We start from the raw sequence: 17,232 nt of genomic DNA on the forward strand, positions 1-17,232 counted from the left end.
ATTCCCACTTGCGTGGTAGGGGTGAGGGAGATTTTCTGCAGAAATGCTAAGGATGTGTTCAGTATATGGGTGTATCTGAAATTCTCCTTATCTGAATTTCTTCCTGTGTTTCAGAGGTCTGAAATACCAGCACTTATTTCTATACAGAACAGACACGTTAGGTATTCTCCAATGTTCTGGGATGCACAATCTGCTGATGTGTTCCATAGGATCACAGGCAGCTACCTTATATTATATTATGTTATGTTAGATCCTTGGGTCCACCTAGCTTAAGAGCTCTCCAAGGTTTCACACAGGAAGTCTATCCCAGCCATACCTAGACATGCCAGAGATTGAAGCACGGACCTTTGGCACACAAAACAGAGGGTTGCTCTGCTATGGTCCTTCCATTCACTGATACCTTGCAGCTACTCTCACAACTAATGTTAATGTGTGTATTAATAAATTACATTGGTACTCTGCCCTTCCTCCCAAAATGCAGCTCAGGGTGACAGACACCATACAATAATACAATAAATCAGGGCTACCCAAGGTGATGTTTTTGGACTACTTATCCCTGACTGTTGACCAGGCTTTCTGCGACTGTTGGAAGTTGAAGACTAGCAAGATCTGGAGGGTACCACATTGGATACGCCTTCAATAAATCATACAACATTTGAAGACCTCATTAAAAGCACAGTAAAGTCTCATACCAAACTAAACTTGAAGGCCCTCAACAAATAAATATTTTAATGTTCTGCCTGAACATAGCCAAGGTAGAGGACTGCCTGATTACACCTGTGAGAGAGTTCCATAAATACCCCAATAACCCCAATGCCTCATATCACCACTCTCTTTCCCACTCTCACTGACAAAACTGTGAGCAGCCTGTCTCTCTGCAATTGGAGAATCTGGGTTGGAAGGTTCTGTGGAAGGCACTTCTTCAGGTACTTGGTTCTAAGTAATTCAGGGCTTTGTTCCCTAGTACCAGCCCCTTGGATTGGGCCCACTAGCTCACAGGCATCCAGTGCAGTATTTTGAGGATCAAAAGTGACGCAGTCTCCTCTTGCTGCTCGGTGCAACAGCTGAGCAGTGGCATTCTGCACCAGCTGCCACTACTGGACCATTTTCAAGGGTAGCCCCATGTAGAGAGCATTACAATACTACCCGTGGGTAACAGAATGTTCTTTGCACAGGATGTTTTTATTCCCGCACAAGAGGATATCTGTGCCTTGGTAAGAGACTTCACCCAAAGAACCTTGCTGTAATCATATGTGAAATCTAGGACTGTGAAAATTCATTTCCAAGCATTGAGAGAAAAAAGGAACCTTTCCAGGGTTTCCTTCAAATTCAAAATTATACGGCCAAGAAATGTTAATTGGTTGCTGGGTTTTTATTGTGGTCATACTTTAGGTTGATAGATCACTAGTTTGCAAGTGAGAATACACAGCCTCCGAGTCCAGGGTTACTGTCTCTCGGGTGAGAGTTTATATGTGGGCATTGGTGTGCTGTGACTGGACGTGGAGTTACTCCAAATCCTATTCTATCTCATTGTGAGGTGAGTGGAAGTAGGGGGTCCTAGGAAGGCAGTAATCGTCCCCTCTCCTTTTAATCCTATGGCAGGTATTTCCCTCACACCAGTTCTGTGGTTGAAGTTGAGCTGTTGCTGTGAGACTGGGCTGGGGGAGTAAAGGGGTGTAGGACAGAGCTTTCCAAACTGTGTGTCCCGACATGTTAGTGTGTTGGCTGCAGTGTGTAGGTGTGTCATGTGAAAGCTCTCCACACTCCTCCTGGGGCTGGAAAGGGGTTAGTTTAACCTCCGGTTTGCTAGTAAAACAGAATTACTGTGTCACAAAATGGTGCAAAACTGAATTACTGTGTCGTGAAATGATGCATGTGTAAAAAGTGTGTCACCAACATGAAAAGCTCTGGGGTAGGATTGGGCATAAGTCCAGTATGACCCTTTGCCACTCATGCCCCACCCCTATATCAGTTCTGGCTTGGAACCTTATACCAATAGAACCAATATGCTGACATGGGGTTGCACTGGGTCTTCACAGTTCACCAACATAAGTCAAGTTCTCTCACGCTAATTCAGTTTCGCCAGGATAGCCATCACATCCTATCACTCCTCAGTGAATGTATCTCAAGTGCAGGATTGAGCCCGTAATTCATGTAATGCAACTAAATTATTTAGGCATAATAGAAAACAGGAACTGCAGAATCATTAGAGTAAAAAAAACAAACCCATGAAAATGTCATTGGAGAAACATTAAGCTGTGATTAATAGATAGCTATATTAATCTTGTCATGTAGACTTAATCAAAAGCCAATGGCAGAAAAGTGATTTGCAGCACAATCCAATGCATGTCTACTCAGAAGCACGTCAAAATGGGACTGGGACGTGATCTTGGTTAGGTGTGCATGGGATTGCAGCCTTAGTAGTTTAATCAGCCGAGCTTCCAAATGACAGTTTGGAACAAAAATAGCTTCATCAGCAGAACTGCACTGAAGACTGGCTGCCAGACGTAGCCTAGATGCAAAGGGACTATATGCGCTCAAACTATTTAAAAGTCTGCTCACATCCATCATTACCCTCCTGCTATCATAACCTCCAACTCTATTCATGCAGAGATGGTGATTATTTCTTAATGAAAGTTGCCTGTTCAATAGCAAGCTTGATGTGTAACAAAGCATGCCCTATTTCTGTTCTTAATTACAATTTACAGAAGCATCAGTAGGATCCTCAAGAGGATTAAAGATCCGGAGGTGAATGGAAGCCGAACATTGTAATTGGTTTCCTGTGTTTAAAAGGGAAAAAATAATAACGAAGGATTAAGGATTCAATTAAGTGTATAAACCACTGGGATAAAAATAAAATCTGTAACTGCCAGCCAGACCGTTACTGATATCCAACAAATGAAAATAAAAATAAGAAATAATGTATTACAAAACCATGGCTTTAGGAGGGACATTAGATGATCCCAGAGGGAAGACTTTACCCAAGTTGTTATCCAATGCTTACATTCATTTAGGCTGCAAAACTGCATGCACTTACTTAGTAGTTAGCCACACTGAAGTCAGTGGGGCTTACGTCTGAATAGACCTGTAAAAGATTGCGCTGCTACTGGCTCATGCTGAAAGATGAGTGTTTTAACAGAAGCATGATACTAGTAACTCAAAATGTAAACAAATATAGAGTTTTAGGTAGTTCTACTTTTATGATCAGAATTAGCCTTACTTGGAAGCAACTTATATTGCTTATTTCATTTTAAGGCATCTGAAAACCATTTAGTATTTCAAAAATTGCAGAGTGTACAGTCTAACACATGGGTAGGCAAACCAGCCCATGGATGGTCCGGGAATCAGCATGTTTTTACATGAGTAGAATGTGTGCTTTTATTTAAAATGCATCTCTGGGTTATTTGTGGGGCATAGGAATTCTTTCATATATTTTTTCCAAAATATAGTCTGACCTCCCACAAGGTCTGAGGGAGAGTGGATCGCCCCCCCCCCCCAGCCTTTTAGGACTTGACAAATAGTGCTAATTTCCTGGCAGTATGTTGCCATGGGCACGAAATAGTTAGCTAATTGCTTCTTAATGCTGAGGAATGTTCTGGGCAGCCTCATCCTGCATCAAATCTCATTCCGCAGATTAATGAGGAAACAATATTGAATGGATTTAGGAATGAACACATGTGGAAGTGATATGGACCAGGAATAGACTGATCTGTCCATCCTCTAGTTGCACATGCTATTTATTTATAATAAGCATTTTTCTGCTACACTTCAATCATATCTCCTGGGCAGTTTTTAAAGCATTTAAAGTAGTTCTGATGATGTTGGGGAGAAGGGATGTTGTTATTAGTTTGAAGGTAGCAGCGCAGTTCTAACCATGTCCACTCAAAAGTAATGGAGTTTAGGACTGCAGCATAAGATGTTTATATCCACCTATGCGATCGGCAATATTCTATTAGAACTTTCTTGGCATGAAGCTCTCTCAGTGCATTTTATCTGTAGCGAATGTTTTTATCGACATATTGGTGTTAATTGTGTTTGAACTGATCTAATACCTCTTGCTAAAAGTTTCCATTCATGACTGTGGAATGTAATTTCTGAGTGGGTTTAGAGTATATTTGCTCTGGACAATCATTTGGATTACAGGCCCTGTTCAATCCTGTGAGTTTAAATATCTATTAATTGCCTACAGTTTGCAATTTTCTAATCTGCTGTGTGTTTGATGTGTACAATGTTTAAACTGATATCTGAGCTATACAAACTTTAAAAATAGCCTTCATGATGCACCTAGTCTGATATGTCAACATTAAAAAAGCATGGATTAGAAAGTGTGAGAAATGAGGATGTTTAAACTCCTAGCACAACAGTAATGGTTAAAAAAAAGGTCTGCCACTGAAACAATAGGAGAAAAGGCAAGCAGTGGTTATGATAGCCGCCAATCCATAGCCGCCATCCATCCTCCAACCGCCTCCAGGCACTCACACAGGACCTTCACCGCCTTCACTGGTTCCAATTTAAAAGAGAGGTAGAGAAACACTGCAATTGTGGCAACTTTCTGAAGAGCACATGCGTCTTTTTGCAGCTTTATTTTACTTTTATAAGGATATACACCAATATACTTGCCAGGAGCAGCATACAAGAATGATGGAACTGGCCAGAGATCTATCTTTCCATTGTCAAACAGTTTCAATGGCTTTGACCAAATTTCTAAGAATTTCCTTTACCTTCTCCCCCTGAAGTTCTACGAGTGGGCTGCACAATGAATGTGTGTGAGTTTGGAGTACACAGCTGCTTTCACAGTGCTTTGCCATTCTCAATAGCCCACTGGCAAATCTATAGCCCACTTTTATGCCCAAAGGATGCAGCCATTGAGTGATGGACTCATTCAGCTTGGATTGAATACAAGCAGCTGTGTTACTTTTTCCAAATCTACAGGTGCCGAGGGCTGCCTGGCACCTTAACAAATAGTAATTTTGACCTAATGCACTGTAAAAGACACCCTTCTGATTGATTGCTAGTCCAAACATGACTGGTGAAGTGGATTTCTTTACAAATGGTCCTTCCTTCTCCCGCAGCAGAGAGAGCTCGTGTTGAGAAGTGGGCCTGTCATCTTCAAGCACACTGTATTAGAGTTTTAGAAATGCTAGATGTTCAACAAATGAATATGGCAGCATATGTCCCGCAATAATTGTGTCATTACATAGGTAACATTATAATTCTACTTCTCCTTAACTGACTCACAAGTAGTTATTTGTTGTGAAACTTCAGCCACTTGCAGTTATGTAATTTCAGATGGAGAAGAGGTGAAGAAGAGTTTGGATTTGATATCCCGCTTTATCACTACCCGAAGGAGTCTCAAAGTGGCTAATATTCTCCTTTCCCTTCCTCCCCCACAGCAAACACTCTGTGAGGTGAGTGGGGCTGAGAGACTTCAGAGAAGTGTGACTAGCCCAAGGTCACCCAGCAGCTGCATGTGGAGGAGCAGAGACACAAACCCAGTTCACCAGATTACGAGTCTACTGCTCTTAATCACTACACCACACTGGCTATGGATGTGTTGTCCTTTAATGCTGCTAGTGCCAATCCATTCTTGGACAACACACAATGAGGATGATCAATGGGTTCCCCAATTTGTAAACTAAACACAGCTATCTTTCAAAGTTTGTGCTTCTTTGAATTTTGCAATGCAGTTCTCCAAACAAAAAAACACGAATGTATAAAAAGCCATACATTCATGGAAACAAACACACAGAAATACATGATTTTAAGGGGGCGATGCTTGCAAAAATGTGCCTATTTGGCAAAAATGCATGCAAAAACACCATGATAGGAAATATGTGCATTAAACAAATTTTCGCAGGGAATAAAAAAGAAAACATGAGGATGTAGAAATATGGCCAGCTGGACTAAATACTGGAGAAATGAAAATTTAGTCCATGCCCAACATATTTTTGAAAGAACTCCTTCCTCGAAGGCACTATAAATATAGAAATAACACACATAGCAAATGGGATAGTGAGTATAACATGTGACACCTTCTCATAACACCTCATGGAACAAATTATCAAGTGTGTTTTTAAAATAAAAATATGACAAACATAAAATGTATAAACAAGAAAAAATGTATTCAACAAAAATGAATGACAAACCAAACACCTAAAAATGAAAATAAGAACTGCCAAAAAAAAAAAGTCCTTCTAAATAAGACACAAAATGTAAGTAAAGGTAAATGAGTTTTCCCTCTCTGGTTTGACTGCTGTTGGTGCTTTCTTCATTTTGTGTAAGAGCAATGAGCAAGGGTGACAAAGGGCACCCCTGCTTCATTACCAAATTTTTTGTTGAGTACCCCTTTTTGATTAAGTGGCAAAAATTCATTGATCATAGTCAAAAACATGATTACTTAAAGAGCATGAAGCTTGGATTCTCAATGACATATTTTGATATTTTTTGACAACTTGTCCTTTAACTTTTTCGTGTGTGTGTGTGTGTGTGTGTGATCTGCTTAGAGTTTATTAATGCTCTAGCTTCTTTCTGTATATTCAACAATTTGGTTTTAAAAGCTTTGTGTGCTCATTGTGTATAATTAACAAGTCATTATAAACATATTCCAAACAGGGAGGTTTTTTTAAATAAAAAGATGCCGTATACTTTTTATACTGTTACTTGCTATTTCTCCTGTTCATTTTTTCCTCCCATCTCAACCAGTGACAGCAGCATAATAAACATCAATGGTAGTTCTACCCAATACACAAAGCATAGTCCTACCACACTCCACAGTTACATAGGCTGCAATCCACAGGCCAATATCCTCGCATGGTTTTTACGGATTTCAGTGGAACTATTATTATTATTATTATTTACTGAATTTATATACTGCTCTATACCCAGAAGTCTTGGGGTGGTTCACAGAACAATCTTTTCTTAAGCAGAAAACCTTCGCATTGCAGACATAATGACAGAAAAGTTCAGATCTCATACTCTAAAAAAGCCATGACACTAGCTTTAATTTTTCAAGATTATTTTAAAATTGAACTTCTCATTTCGGCCTTCTGTTTTTGAGCCAACAGCATCCCTTTCATCATTCCCCCCCACTTCTTTGCTTGTTTTTTTGTAGGGAGGGTAGAGTGGGAGGCAGAAGCTTTCTCTCCGAAAATGAAAGGTGAGGTTCAAAATTAGGACCTAGATTTGAATGCTAAGCACGATGAAGGGAGATGGTCTTCAACGTGATGGAAATTGGTCATTTACGCATTGGTAATACAAGTTAATTAAGCCATTCATCAAGACTGAGGGCCAAACAGGAGTCAGAAGCCATAAGGATAACGGCTCTATAAAGAACAAATGAAGTGAGAGAAACTAAATTGCTTTTGAAAGGAATTACAAAATTAGAGGATGAAACAAATACAGTCGATGAAAGACATCATAATGCTACGAAATAAGGGAGCTATGGGTTACCGAAGGAAATTATTTTGCTTAGATGTGAAGAAAAACAGCAGCACATGAAGCCTCATAAACAGGCAAATGAAGATGGCAAAATGGAGGAGATATCGGCACACCTCTAAATTAGGCTGGGCAGAAGGTAGTTCTACTCCGCAGTGAATCAGCAAGGCTTGTTTGTTCCCAAAGGCAAGAACAACAAAATGAGTTTTCCCTACCTAAATTAGCCTGTTGAAATGAAGAAAGCTAACCAGGAGTGGATGTTTGTTTGAAAATACTTTAGCTACATACTGTCAGGGACCATGCTGAGGAGGGCTGCACTGAGGAAAAATAGTGGGAGCCTCCCCCTGTTCCTGACCAGGATCCTGAATCTTCCTGGGAGCAGGGGGATAGTATAGATTTGGAACAGTGGTTTGCAGAGGGACGTAGTTCAGAAGACAGAAGTTGGGAAGAACTGGGTGGTGAACAGCTAGGAGAAAAAGAACTGGGAAAGAGAGAGTTAACAGACTCACTTTCGCTGGAAAGCATCCATCTGCTCAGCCCAAGGTCAAGGAGAGCAGATAAGGTGGCAGCACAGAAAGCACTGTGGTTGCGAGACCAGGTTGCAAGACACAGAAGTGACGTGGGTGACTAGGGAGGAAGTGGGTGGAACCCTTAATTGGGAGCACCTTCATCCTTAGGAATGGATTCTTTGTTCTCTCGCTGTGATCATTATAATTTTGAACTGATAAGAGACTTCTTTCGCTTTGTTCTGCTTACCTACTGCCAAAGGGGGAGAGGAAGTGAGTCCCTGAAGCCTGACACGAACTGTACATACCATACATTTAAAGCTACCCTCCCCCCCAAAAAGAATCCTGGGAACTGTAGTTTAGTTATTTAGTTCTGATTCCTGGACTGCAGAGGATTGGACCAGGTGACACTCTGGATCCCTTCCAACTCTACAATTCTATGATTCTAATTCCCATGACCCTTGACAATTTACAGTTCCCAGGATTCTTTGAGGGAGAGGAAATGTGCTTTCGCTGAATGGGCTGCCACTGAAAACAAACTCACAGGCTCAGAATATGCTCATGTGCTTGTTGTCCTTTCATTCTAATGAGACGGTCTTTGTACCTAGCCCTGGCTACTAGATCTTGGAGTTCAAGTTAAAAAAGAAAAAAGTTTCAGCAACTCTAAAGCCGCCCAACCCCTGATCTAAATGATGTGAATCTCTGTACAGAAAGCAGAGTGTAAATAGAGATGAGTATAATTTATAACATGGTTTAAACTGCAACCATTCTACATCATGTATAGGTTTGGATGCTATGATAAGTTAAGGAAGTTCACAAAAATAAAGTTTCCTTTCCCCTCCTCCCCACCTAAGAAGATGAGACACAATTTCAGACCTGAGTGTTTGCATTAGTTAGCCCACCAAGTTAAAACAACTTGATTTTAGCAATGCTGAGGGAAAAGATTTTATTCCAAATATTTATGTAAAAGCAGAGGGTGACAATAGCACCTGATTTGCAAGCTTTTAAAGATAACTACCTCTTTGAATACTTAGCTTGCTATTTAAGAGGTTTTGCTGTGGTCTGTCATTCGAAACATAACAATTTGTCTTCTTTTGCATTCTTGCCTTGTTCTGGGTCCCTTTACTAAGTGCCTTTATTTCTGCCAATTCTCTTCATAAATACGTTTTTAAAAGAGATCCATGATGATGATGATGATTTTTTACAGAGGGACATTCAACGTGCATTGGCAATCTGCATTTATGTACCTTCCTTCCTGCTATCATTATTTTCTTTTTTGTAAACATTATACTAATGTGGAGGATACAAACTCCAAGTAATATGATTTGTTGTGAAAGAATTTGACAGCTTTTATTGCCTTCCTTCCATATCACTTCTATAACTTCTTTTATTTTTATGTTTGAAGTACATATTGGAATTAACTCAAATGTTGACAGCAGCTCATGGTTAGAATATGTATTTTGTAGTATACGCAGATATAAGGCTCAGTCTGTGGAGACTTAGTCTGCATAATCCTAAATGAGGATAAAGGCAACAGCTCAAGGATTATAGTTCTAGATTCCAACAGTGATACAGTGGTACAGCTTGTATCTCCATAGCGATTGGCCCTCACACCAACCAGCTATTGATGGTAAATAAATCAAAGCCAAAACAAGGAAACTAATGGGTTTATTAATCAGTCCAGTTTAAGTTATAAATTGGAACATCAGACCAAAGTCAAAATGACCTTGACACAGCAATTGTAGACTAGATCAGTTACATGGATTATGAGTCCTGTGGTCAAGACTGGTGATGTAGGCTGGTCCTTCCTGGTCCACAGAAAAGTAAGGAGCCAAAAAGCCCATCATCAGCTTGAACCGCTTCCAAGTTGCTGAAAACCTGGTGTTGGACACTCAGTTGGCAGCAAACTCTGCTGCCAAAGTAATGAGATTTTTTTTCTCAGTATGCTGCCCTTTATTGATTGATTGATTTCATTTTTGTTGACTTGGCAGCAGTCCCTCTGTCTCACACAACAGCCATTATTGCTTTCCATTATTGTTTTCCATATCCTGAAAGATATTCCAGAGGCAGATCAATACCATATATTTATATCAGTTTTGTGTGGGTTTTCTCATTGTGGCTTTTCCCAAAGAATATTGAGAACTCTAGTTCAGTAATGCTGCTGAGATTTTTTAGAGACCCCTAATACCCTTCACAGAAGTGGAGTCCGCTGGGTTCCCTGTGGAGAGGAAATGACTGCAGGCCTTTAAATTATGGAGATATTTATTGATGTTCTATGTGTGAATCATGCTCATAAGTGGATTATAGATACTAAGTTAAGAGAGCTTTTTGAAGCGCAAGCAGCAATTTAATCAGATATCCATTCTCGGGTTTGCCCAAAGGGTGTTCCTTTGTTTCCAGCACTTTGAGTAAGTAGTGTTTCTAAGAAACCTCCTCCTCATTACTGTATTATTATTTTTAAAGACTTGGCAATATCAAAGCACTTTTCAACCAGCGAAAATTGCATCAGGTCTGCTCTACTGTTCCCTTGATTCCATGTACAACTGAATATGATATTCCAAGATGTTAGAAAATCACATCTCATATTTTTGTTGTTGTTGTCATTTAGTCGTGTCCGACTCTTTGTGACCCCATGGACCAGAGCACGCCAGGCACTCCTGTCTTCCACTGCCTCCCGCAGTTTGGTCAGACTCATGCTGGTATCTTCGAGAACACTATCCAACCATCTCGTCCTCTGTCGTCCCTTTCTCCTTGTGCCCTTCATCTTTCCCAACATCAGGGTCTTTTACAGGGAGTCTTCTCTTCTCATGAGGTGACCAAAATATTGGAGCCTCAGATTCAGGATCTGTCCTTCCAGTGAGCACTCAGGGCTGATTTCCTTAAGAATGGATAGGTTTGATCTTCTTGCTGTCCATGGGACTCTCAAGAGTCTCCTCCAGCACCATAATTCAAAAGCATCGATTCTTCGGCGATCAGCCTTCTTTATTGTCCAGCTCTCACGTCCATAATTATATAATTAATTATTTCATATTAAGATCACATTTAAAAGAGCCTATAGTGACAAGGTGGTACTTTCCAGATGTTGCTGAACTACAGCTCTCATCATCCCTGACAATTGACTGTGCTGGCTTGAACTGATGAGAGATGGAGTTCCACGACATCTGCAGGGCATCTTCTTGATCATCCCTCATACAGGGCAATCCATTCATATCATTTAGCCATACTTCAGGCAGCAACATGTGCCCCACTCCCCAAAACAGCTTGACTATTTACCATAGATGGAAGTGACAATCACTGAAAATAATGAGCTACTTATTCGTGTTTCCTTCCTTTCCCAAGGACATTAAAAAAGCATTTTAGCCTCACAGCATTCCTGTAAAGCAAGTGTACTCCTAGTGAACAGCAATAACGCTGCTAGCACATTTACGAAGCTAAGCAGGGTCAGGTATGGTTTCAAATTGGTTGGGGAACCACCGTGTTGAGATTCCTGCATTGCAGGTGTTTGGACACTCGGGGTCCCTTCCAACTCTATGATTCTATGGTTCTAAGTTAAACAAAATGTAAGCAACTTGCCTAAGGCTATCAGTAAACTTTATGGCCAAACAAGGCTATAAACTCATCAACAAGGGAACTGTGTATAAGGGTGCTTCCAGACTCTTATTATTGCAAATTCAGGTTGTGCAATTAAAGCTGATCAGTGCTCTTGTGCAAGAAATAACAACAAACCACAAAGCAGACTTTTCTTTATAAGTAAAGTGATGGGGAAATGCACTGGAACGTGTGGTCTGTAAGCAGGCATCAATATCTGTTCCATCCCATGTTCATAACAAGCAGTGCTGTTTCCATTCGGCTGCAGTTCAGATTATGACAAAAACTACATTATTCACCTCACTGCCCGCTATGGTGAAATTTTATATAATTAATTATGTTCTCATTCTGTTATTACACACCTTTCATTTCAATGCAAAGGAAGTGCAATATAAATTGTGGGGAGCAATCAGTTATGCAACGTTATCTCTAATCTGCAGACTGGAAACAACAGCAAATACTGATCGCATTTGCTGGGTTGATTTCTATCCTGGACATGAGATAAATAAATGAATGTTGGCAATTTCTGCTCACATTTCCCTGAAATTCTCCGAAATAATAAAAGCAAAGCAAAGCAAGCACTGTTTTCTGACTCCCACAAAGAGGGGAAGAAACTGATAGTTCAGACACAAGAGGAATCAGGTTAGCCCCACAAAAAGGCATGTTAACTGACTGTAAAAGCTATAAAAACACAACTATGCTATGATTTGTTTTTTCCTGAACAAAAGCTGAATAACATAAAAACAATTACTTTCCACTGACCAGCTGAGATGAGTATTTCTGCTACTGTTTACTTCTAAATCTGAAGCGCCATGGGATCTATCACTTTGTAAAGTGATAGCTTCGAGAGGAGAAAAATCAAACTCTGGATTGATTCAGGCTGGAGTAAACTTGAGATCTGTAAATTTGGGGATGGGGAACAGGAGGAACAAGTAGATAAGAATACCTGAAATCCATAAAGGTTGTGCAGACCATTGAAAATACACCACAACCAATCACTGCAATAGCAGCAGCAATCTGATTGCTTTACCTATTTTTCAAAGATTGCTTTTCTTAAAGCTAAAACTTTATTAGAGCTCAAACTTTTCCACTCTAATGTACGTTTTTAATGCTTTTTCCAACTACCTCTGAAATGTGGATGTAAAATGGATAAAGGGATGGGACTTTTATAACGTGTGATTGCCCTAGGGCGCAATAAATTGAATAAAAATAGAATTGTAAATGTTAAAGACAATATCAGATCTGAGGCTTCCCGCCCACCTGGAAATGGCAAGACATAATACACTTAGAGAAGCAAATCTGGTTTGGGTAATGGGAGCTTTTCCTTCTGAGCTTGCGATGTGTCAGCCCATAGAACAGCCCAGGTGGTAGGAATCAATAACTTATTGATGTGGTGCATTGTTTGAACTTTTCAAAGATATGATTGACTTTTACAGAAACAATAAAAAGCTTTCCAAGTAAATGTGACATAGCTGTCCACTGTTACTTGGATAGAAAGAGCAGGGTTTGTGTGGAGTGAATCATTTCAAACATCCATCACGTAATGGTCCTTAACAGATTGTAGTCCACATTTACAGTGCAATTCTACCCAGAAGTCCTTGTGTACTCAAAAGAAAGCTCCATTATGTTCAGTGGGTCATATTTCTAGATAAGAAGGTATAGGATTGCAGCCTTAGATGGTTTGAAATTGCCACCATAAGTGAAGATAAGGATCCAAGTGAAAGCAAATATTAATATATATGCCATGATATTCTTGGCTTGACTTTAAATGTGAACCAAATAATGGTAAGATAAAGGTGGGAGACGTTTAGCTCAGTTAGCAGAGGCTTAGGTTCGTCCAAGCACATGCCTAAATTGTGTTCTCCATACTGGAATGCTGTGCCCTTGTTTGCTGACAATATGTGGCATCCATCAAACCATCAAGTGTTGGGCAACTATGTGTGGCCCCCACTATTAATCTCCCTCTTTTGGATTCTTTCAAATTGAGAAGGTTTGGGCTGCAATTATCCTCCATAGAAAACTACTGAAACCTTGAGGAGTTGCTAACCACAATCCCTGGCATCTCTAGGCAGGGTTGGGGGACGGGGGGACGGGGGCCTTCTGTTGGAAAATGTGGCAAACTGCTGCCGGTCACTGTACAAACAAGATGGAGCTACATTCACTGGTGGTCTGATTTGGTACAAGGCAGCTTCCTATGTTCCTGTTCCCCTAGGATTCAAATACTAAATTGAACTAATGCGAAGAATTTGTCTTCTCAACATTCATGCTCACTTCATGAAGAATCATAGGTAGACAGGAAGATGTGGCGATCACACAGGGTCCCTGGACGTTCCACCGTCTATTGATCCCTGTGCCACCACTTTATTTCTCTCTGCCACCACCCAGGCCCTACCTGGTACAATACTGAGTCCAGTCAGGGTTAAATTGGAACATAAACTTCTGTTTATTTATTGCAGTTTAACAAGCGTGTGGTTTCATAAACAGTATCGATCAATTACAATCATGGGGTGCCTATCCAGACCTATAACTTCCTGCTCTCACTCACTAAACCACCTCTCAGATATTTACTTGTCTTCCTAGCTCCTAACTGTTCCTGACTCAGCTTATTTCGCTACACTAACTCAACCTACCCACAGACTCTATCCCAGTTCACTCCCACTCCAACCAACCACCCAACTCCCAACGAACTCCTCCCTTTGCACCTCCCAGAGCTGGTTTTATAGTCCCTCTGACTCCACCCCCTGGGTTCTGATTGGGTAACCTGTTTAACTATTTCACCACTAGCACTCTCATATGTTAACATCACAGTAGAAAGTAGGAAATATTTAAGGGTCGGATAGCCACTTTCTTTGTGTCTAGCCTTAGCAGCTGTGGCAAGCGAAAATCCAATAAGTGATGTTCCCCCCTGGTATTATATCATTAGTATTAATATTATTTATTCAATTTGTATACTGCCCTTCATCTGAAGATCAGAGTGGTTCAAAACATATATTTTAAAAGTTTAAAGGATACAAATAATTAATTTAAATGTTTAATTTAAATTCTGCCCTATATCACTTTCTCTCTTTTCCATAGGGATTCTGTTTCCAGCCGTCACACACTTTGGCAGCGTGCATATAAGTATGCCCCCCCATTACACCCCATTCTGCCTTCTTCCGGGTCCCAAAAGACCCATATGTCAATTGGACATGCCTAAAATGGTTGCTGCCTGTATATCAGTAGGTAAATCACAACTCAACCACGCCATCAATGCACTCCAAACATCTGCATTAATGTTCTAATTTGGTTTTGTTCTTCAGAGGGGGTGAGATGCAGAGGAGGGCCTCCCAAACCACTGTGTAGTGGCTCTTAATTGGGTTTTGGGTTTTTGAAGGCGACGTTCAGGTAATATTGAACACTGAAAGAGCAATTTGATTTTGTCTTAAGTGCCAGTACCAGGTATCAGCTCCAGATATTACAGTCGTGTCCAGTTGCCTTTTCTTAAATGGTAACCAATTTTTGAAATGTTAATTCACATATGATTTGATTCTGATTCCCCTACCACCAACACTGTTGATGCAACAGAACAACAATATTTGATTATCGTATTCTGTGTTGGAACAACTCAAAAGACATTTTAAGCTCTTAAAAGTAAAGGCTCTAAAGAAATGTTGTCCAAAAGAACTTTTCCTGTGAAAAATTGGCATTCAGTACAACGATCCGTGAGGATGCCATGTAAACCAATGGAGGAGCAGACTTTCCCTTAAGTGCTAACAACATAGTTCTGCTCATGACAAAGCAGCAGGCGGGGTTATCCGGGTGGCCTCCGGACTGAAGCCCAGTTCCTCCCCTCTGGCAAGATGGGCAGAAATTGCGTGGATCAGACCTACTACATCTTCTTAAACTAGCACAGTATTGTTGGCTGCCTCATTGCACTGACAGAGTCAGGATCACAGAGATCAAAGTGAGTGAGTGCAATTAGCGGCAGTAGCCTTTGTAGTGTATTTCTGAATATCAGGTTAATGCCATTAGTCTTCTGGAAAGAAATTCTGCAAGGAGAACAAGCCTAGCCTGTGACAAAATACACAGCCTCAGAAGATGCAGCTCCTGGTTTTTCACCTTGACGTGTTGGAGTGTATGTAGAAGCAAAAGTGGGGCATTTTGCCTAGGCTAGTTTCTGTGCGCAGCCATTCACCCCTCTCTGTGCTCCATGCAGACAAGCAAGAAATGTTAGCAGAATTCAGTGACACATTCCAGCCAGGCAAAAACTCTCAAGGAGGACAGTAAGCTGGGCCACAAGGAGAGTGGGGGGTGGCCTGGAGAGAGTCCTGAGCTTCAGATAGAGAGGTGTAGAGGGCCGCATTTGGCTGCCAGCCCCTTGTGTAGATGAGCATCACTCTCTCTGCCCTCTCCAATAGAACAAGATTACACTGTCCACAATGAGTGTCTCCCTCAGGAAGGCAGATGACCCTCAGGAAGGCATCATGCCCTGTGTTATGTACTGAAGTTCTCACCCTGGGTCAGCAGGGGGGGTACTGTAGATAGTTCAGGTCCACATATGCAAATAAGGGATCGAAAGTGATGTTCAGTGATTGGATAGTTACAGAAAGTTGTTACAGTTACATTGTACTGGAGCTCTATATAAGCAGGCTAGCTGAACCCTTCAGTTCAGTTCAGTTCTGTTCTGGCCTGTGAATAAACAAGAGCTGTTTGAAGAATTGCTGTGTCGTCTGATATGTTCACCCACAACTTAACACCCAGGCCTCTCTTTGTATTATATCTGCCTGCTTTAATGCCTCACTGTTTCAGCAACACAGTTGTTCTCTCTCTCTCTCTCTCTCTCTCTCTCTCTCTCATTCTCTTTCCTTCTCCCTCTCTCCATGGTTGACAACTCGTGACAATCCCCTGAGTTATTTTCCTCCTCTTTCTCCTGGTATATCTTAACTGCCGTGGCAATATATTGTCAGTGTGTCTACAGAAACCCTGGGGTGGTCTCTTAGGAGGGGATTTTAATCTAAGAATTCCTTCTAGTGAATAGGAAAGCCTGAATGGAAAGACACTAGACAATATGAGCGTATATGCAGTACCTTAGACCATCATCATCTGTCTACCAAAGTGTCAAACGTTTCCACCCTTGAGAGAACAAAAGCAAGCAGCGTGCAGGCAATAGTCATAAAAGCTGGAATTGATTGCTTTTTAGAGTAGACTTCATAAGGTTCTCTGCGATTGTCCGAAGCCCAGTATTTGTGTGAAATCAATGCTCACAGCTTTGGGGACAAACTTAAATAGTATCATATCTTACTCAGAGAAATGCTTTGATGCGTGCAAAGATTTGCCAAAGGGCAACTGTTTATGGAGACTGTGACAAACGAAAGATTGGCAAATGCCAAAGCTAAAAACAAAAACCAAATAGTAATAATAATAATAATAATAATAATAATAATAATAATAATAGAAATTGATCGGTACATGGTGATACTAATGAACTGGAAAGAGTGCAATCACATTTGCAGGGATCTTTGGGGAGTCAGTCAGTCAGTGCCAGAGGGAAGGGTCTAGAAAGGGGGTGAAACCACCAGATAGCAGAACAGAATGCAGTAGCCAGTTTCAAATCAAAAGGCGGTGGTGAATCTATCAGAAGTGACACATTTCAGGTTTGAAATGGCTCTTCTTTTGTACAGGCGTCGCAGCAAGGTTCTTTTCAGACCTGTACAGAAATACAAAC

General features: G+C 40.8%; 1 protein-coding gene across 1 annotated transcript in view; it reads left to right on the plus strand.

Annotated features, from left to right (window-relative positions):
• ACE2 (angiotensin converting enzyme 2) overlaps positions 1-17,232 on the plus strand; it is a 174,988-nt gene that overhangs the window by 40,086 nt on the left and 117,670 nt on the right. The window lies entirely within an intron of this gene.

The sequence above is a fragment of the Podarcis tiliguerta genome, assembly GCF_965153285.1.
Source record: "Podarcis tiliguerta genome assembly, chromosome: 4".
NCBI lineage: Eukaryota > Metazoa > Chordata > Lepidosauria > Squamata > Lacertidae > Podarcis > Podarcis tiliguerta.